This window comes from Arvicola amphibius, chromosome X (assembly GCF_903992535.2).
Source record: "Arvicola amphibius chromosome X, mArvAmp1.2, whole genome shotgun sequence".
NCBI lineage: Eukaryota > Metazoa > Chordata > Mammalia > Rodentia > Cricetidae > Arvicola > Arvicola amphibius.
The window spans coordinates 33,141,489-33,147,918 of NC_052065.1; positions in this window are offsets into that span (position 1 = coordinate 33,141,489).

Here is a 6,430-nt window from a genome sequence, read left to right on the forward strand (position 1 = left end):
AAGTTATTGATTAGCTAAGGCTCTGTGTCCTTCACCAACAAGATGGGAAATTTGAGAAGGGAGCAAGTCCTGGCTCATGGAAAAAGAATAGGAATTTCTCATAATCAGAGGACTTGAAAAACTATTGTCCTGAAACAGCCATTTTTGGCTTTTCTCTGTGTTGGTATCCTTTTCTGCAGAACTGTATATTAAAAACTGCTTTATTTTCATTAGTTTCTTGAAATTTTTATTATCTTATTTCTCACAGACCCAAGCCTAATGATCAAATTCACTTATGCTTCATATACACCTTATACATAGAGCCTGAAGATAACTTTATACATTTTAAGGCACTTGTATTTTGACTGCAACATATCATATAAGGTTAGGCATTGAATTTTCTCCTTAGGTCAGCAGATTGGTACTCAAGAGGTTTCCAATTTTGGATCATTTTCACATGAGAAATGCTCAACCTAAGTCAGTTTCTCAGATATAGCCAGGGCTTTCAGTCCAACACAGCCCTACTAGTTCCTCAGTGAAATTAGGACTATGTTCCCATATACAGAGGACCTTTCTCTTTCAGAATTTTTCTTGGGTTGTATGCCACATCTCAATGGTTTTCTAGTTTTTATAAATTCCCCAACTATCATAATGGCAAAGATATCTTATAATTTTATGCTTTATTAGCTAATGATACCATCTCATTCTAAAATCTATGATGGCTGGAGATATGTATATCTTATTTATCATTTATAAAATTATTATGTACTTAAAACGAGCATAATGGGTTTGAATGGTGGTTTCCAAAACAATACCCCAATGACTTGATAACCACAATCTATGAATGTTACCCTCTTTGAAAAAAATGATTTTTGCAGATGTACTTAAAGCTTTTAAGATGTGGAGATGACTTTACTTTATCCAAGAAGCTCAAGTCCAATGTTAAGTTTGTCAAGTCCAACATGTAGAAGAAGAAGACAGAAGGAAAGGCAACATGATCCAGGAGGCAGAAAACTGGAGCAGCCACAATCTAAAAAAGTCTTGGAGTCACCAGAAGCTAGAAGAGGCAAGAGGCATATTCTCCTCTAGAACTTTAAAAGCAAGGTGATGTTTCCAAAACCTTGAGTTCAGATTTCAGGACCCTTAAACTATAAGGAAATAAATTCCTGCTGTTTGCCAAATGAGAGAGTTTGAGCATCAGCAATTTGTGTCTGGGATGTCTCCTCCTAGGAGATCATAGAATCATGATACTTGAGAGATGACAGATTTATTGAACACCATATGGTTCAACTTCCCCACAGTACAGAAATCCACTTTCCAGAGTTTCTACTCTGTGGCCATTCAGGCTGTTTTGGACAGTTCCCTAATGAGTTTTTCTAGCCCTTCCTACAGTTCTCATCTTCACTGAGTACAACTTCGATTTTTAGGGTTTCCATTACATCATCAAAATTCTAATCCAGAGTGTCATAAAAATAAATATAATTCTTCCTTCATAAGACAAAATCCTAAATTCTTGAGATCACCTTATGTGTTCCCACTATCTTCTCTTACCTACAGACTGTCCAAATTAGCTTCCAGTCATATAAGAGGTTGTCTGAACATCTTATCCTACTTCCTTGACTAAGCATAGTCTTATTTAACTACATAACTTGAAATATGTGATTGAGAATAGAATGAAATTCACATAGAGTTCAGGTGGAACAAAATAGGACCAATACCTCCTTTGTTCTGGAATTAAGTTATATGTCCTAGGACTGCATTCACATTATACAAAATGATGTCATATGATTAATTTATTGTGACACTCCTGGAAACTGAAACCTAAGTGTAATACAAAATTTCTGTTAAATCTGGTGGTTTTTTACACTATGTTGAGTCCAAGGTCCTCCCAACTCCCTCCAGGTCCAGGAAGGTGAGCAACCAAACTGACAAGGCTCACACAGAGCCCTTCCATGTCGTAGAGACCAAGCCCATCGCCATTGTCCTTGGCTCCTCGGTCAGCCTCCACCATCAGCCACTTTCAGAGAGTCCGATTTGGTCGCATGTTCCATCAGTCCCATTCCAAGTGGACTTGGTGGTCTCCCATTAGTTCTGTCCTGCCGTCTCAGTGGGTGAACGCATCCCTCATGGTTCTGATGGCTCTTTGGCCTGGAGAGGGGGGAGTGGGGGTATGGGTGGAGGGGAGGGGAGGGAAGGGGGAGGAGGAGGGGAGGAGATGGCAATTTTTAATAAAAAATAAATAAACTGGAAAAAAAATCCCCTAACATAAAAAAAAAATCTGGTTGTTTTTGGAGTCTGTGAGTAGCTTTATTTACTTTTGGAAATTGCTTCCTGTTTGTTTCAGTGAATTTTTTTAAGGCTGACAAAATGCCTTTCAATCCTGTTCTATTTGACATATTCACTTATTATAGATGCCTCTTACACCCATGTTCACAGGGATCTAATAGCTTTCAAGCTCTAGTTCAACCGTTTCTTTGATACAGACTTTTAAGTGCTCATTTATTTAACCTTTATTTAAGCTATTGTTCTTTGCTTTTGATGCTTATCCTATCACAAACAATTATTGGCTCAGAACTCCCATCTCCAAAATAGCTTCTACTTTTGATCTTCTTTCAGTCCATTATATTAGAAACTGACAGGTACTCAAAATTATTGAAGCATGACAGGATACACATAATTTTAATGGGTGCCTAGCACTTTATAAAATCTAGAAAGACAAGAAATTTTATAAAAAGGTCTTTTAATTTTATTTTTAATGTTGTGCATATGAGTATAGTTCCCACAGAGGCCAGAAAATGGTGTCAGACCTCCAAAACCTGTAATTACATACAATTATTAGCTGCCCAACATGGGTACTAAGAACGAAGCTCTGATCCTCTGAAAGAGCAGTATGTGCTTTTAAGTGCTGGGCTGTCTCTCCACCACAACCCCAAAGACAACGAACATTTTATAAATGGTATCAAAGCAGTATACTAGATATGACCCTGTGGAATCAGCACTTTTTTTCTAACTGGTTGTCTCAGTCTCTTGAATTCTGAGACCACAAACATGCACTACCATACCCAGTTTCATTATCTTTAAGAAGGTTCACCTTTCTTATCAGCCATCTATGGTGAAACTACTGCCAAGATGCACATAATCATATAAACCTTTATAAGAAGACCCTTCTATAGTGTCTCAAGTTAGAAAATATAAAGGCCAGGATCCGGAATAATGAAGGAATTCTTCCCAATCAGTAATTGTTGACCTGTGCTGGTAAGCAGCTGCAGATGGCTGTGCATTGTCCGACTACAACATTTAAATTAGTCTACCCTTCATCCTGTGTCGAGACTTTGTGGTGGTGCTAACAAAGAAAAAAGTCTTACACCACCCCTAAGAAGAACAAGCAGAAGAGAAAGGTTAAGTAGTCTGTACTGAAATACTGTAAAGTGATGAAAATGGCAAACTTAGTTACTTTCGTCGAAGAGTGTCCTTCTGATGAATATGGTACTGAAGCTTTTTTGTCCAGCCACTTGATAGACCTTACTGTGGCAATAAACCAGAAGTCAAGTAGCTATGTTTGAGTTAATAAAAAGATAGCAACTGGAGAAGAAGAAGGAGAAGAAGGAGAAGAGGAGAAAGAAGAAGAAGAAGAAGAAGAAGAAAGAAAGAACAGAAGAAGAAGAAGAGAAGAAGAAGAAGAAGAAGAGGAAGAGGAAGAGGAAGAGGAAGAGGAAGAGGAAGAAGAAGAGGAAGACGAAGAGGAGGAGGAGGAAGTCACAGCACAGCACAGTAAAGCTTTGGAAACCCTTTTACTTTCTATTATCTGAGTTGCAAGGGTGAGGTTGAAGCCTAGTGGACCAGTTACAAAGTGCTAGGATCATTTTGATAGAAATTATCAAAATGGACTAAGAAGCAAGGTATTTTGATGAACATCTACTATCTCAGCACCTGGGAAACTGAGAAACAGCAAGAACACAAGGTACAGGTCAACCTTGGCTACATGACAAGCTCTGTGCTCTATGATACTGGAAAAACATATCAAACATCTATTTACACCAATTGGGGAACCAATGATGAAACAATGATAGCAAAATTCAACTTGCTGAATCAGTGAGTTTATTGGGGTTACTTACCTGAGATTGGATAACACAAAGGCATCACCAAAAGTCAACTTTAGCATGGGTGCCAATGCTTGAAGGCTGGGAACTCTGGAGGTCTCTATACAATTTGGAAGCAGCTCAACAGGTAGAGGAGTCTCCTCCCCTCAGCAATCCTTATTCTTTCTCTAATCTTGGGCAATGAGGGTGTCTTGTGAATCTGGTGACTTCTAGAGTCTTCCTAAGATTTGTGGGTTTTTTACTTCCTGAATTTAAGGAGTTTCCTTTAAAGCTTCTTAGTCTTGAGCTTATACTCTTGTTTTGTCCTTGAACTCATGATGTAATCAGTAATCAGGCTGTAGGGCAGATGTTTCTGTTCTGCCTGGTACCACAGTCATTCAGTACCAAAGAAACACACAGAGGCTTATATTAATTATAAACTGTTTGGCCTATTTGCTCAGGCTTATTACTAACTGCCTCATACAACTTAAATTAACCCATAATTCTTATCTGTGTTTATCCATGTGACTTGGTACCTTTTCTCAGTAAGGCAGTCTTATCTTGCTTCTTCTGTTTCTGGATGGAGACTATGTCACTGCCTTTCCTCTTCCCAGCATTCTTCTAGTCTTGTTGCCCCACCTATACTTCCTGCCTGGCTATTAGCCAATCAGCATTTTATTAAACTAGGACTAGTGGCAAATCTTTACAGTATGTAAGAGCATGATCCCACAGCATTGTAGTTGGGAGGCTGCTTATTTCCTGGCCACCTGAAAGCTTAGACTCCCAAAATAATCACACAGAAACTGTATTATTTAAAACACTGGTTGGCCCATTATCTCTAGCTTCTTATTGGCTAACTCTCACATATTAATTTAACCCATCTCCATTAATCTGTGTATTTCCACATGGCTGTGGCTTACCAGCTAAAATTTCAGCATGTCTGTCTCTAGTGAAGGCTCTATGGCTTCTCTCTGACTCTGCCCTTCATTTTCCCAGCATTCATTTTAGTTTTCCCCACCTAGCTTTGTTTCCCTATAGCTTTGCTATAGACCCAAAGCAGTTCCTTTATTAACCAATGGTAATCACAGCATACAGAAGTAAATCCCACATCACAGCATTTCTCTTTTTTTCTTTTCAAAATAAGAACCCTGCATCTAATCTCTGTTGTTTAGCTTTTTTTCCTGACCATTATCCATAACAACTATTAGATTCATTAAAAAGGATCCAGAGTTCAGGATTCTAAATAGTATCTTGTTGTAGTTTTCTGGTTGCTTTTTATTGAACTAAGATATCTAATGATGCAAAAATAAATATATTGAATAGGGAGTTATGACAGGCATGACAGAAAATAAAATATGTTCTATGCTGTATTTTCTGATTGTTTTTGTTTCACTTATTATTTTATTTCTGTGCTTTAAAATAGAGTCTCACTATTCAGCTTAGGCCTTGACTCAAATTTACTATCCTCGTCCTTCAGTCTCCTGATTACATGCATGCACTACTATATCTAGGTTTATCATTTCTGTTTTGTTGATTTTTAGATAGACTAATTTGTGGTAGGAAAGAGGTACTACAACAAAATAGGCAGAAACTGCATCACATTTAAAAATATAATAAAGACAACACAAAGCATACTCATAAACTATGATAAAATTAAATGAGAAATCAATAACAATATATCTGGAAAACCACCAAATAGTTATAAAGTAAAAAATATTCAAAGTATTACAAATAGTTGAGCACATGTCCTTGTGGTATGATTGAGTATTCTTTGGATATATACCCAAAAGTGGGTCTGAGAAGGTTGGTTCATAATTTTCTGAGAAATTGCCATACTGATTTCCAAAGTGGGCTGTATCAGTCTGCAATCCCACCAGCAATTCGGGAGTGTTCCATTTACCCCACAGCCTCTCCAGCATAATTTGTCATTCAGTGTTTTTTATCTTGGCCATTCTGACAGGTGTGTAAGATTAGAATCTCAGATTTATTTTGATTTGCTTTTCTCTGATGGCTAAGGATGTTGAGCATTTCCTTAAGTGTCCTCCAGCCATTTTAGGTTCATTTGTTGAGAGTTCTCTGTTTATGTCTGTAACCCATTTTTATTGCATTATTTGTTCTTTGATGACCAATTTCTTTAGTTCTTTTTATATTTTGGAGATCACCCTCTGATGTGGGGTTGGTGAAGATCTTTTCCCATTCTGTTGGCTGCCATTTTGTCTTGTTGGCCATGTTCTTTGTAAATAGCCAGAACCTAGAAACAACCTAATTGCCACTAGGCTAAAAAATGGATAAAGAAAATGTGGTACATTTGTATAATAAGTACTACACAATGGAAAAAATAATGATATCTTGAAATTTGCAGGCAAATGGAC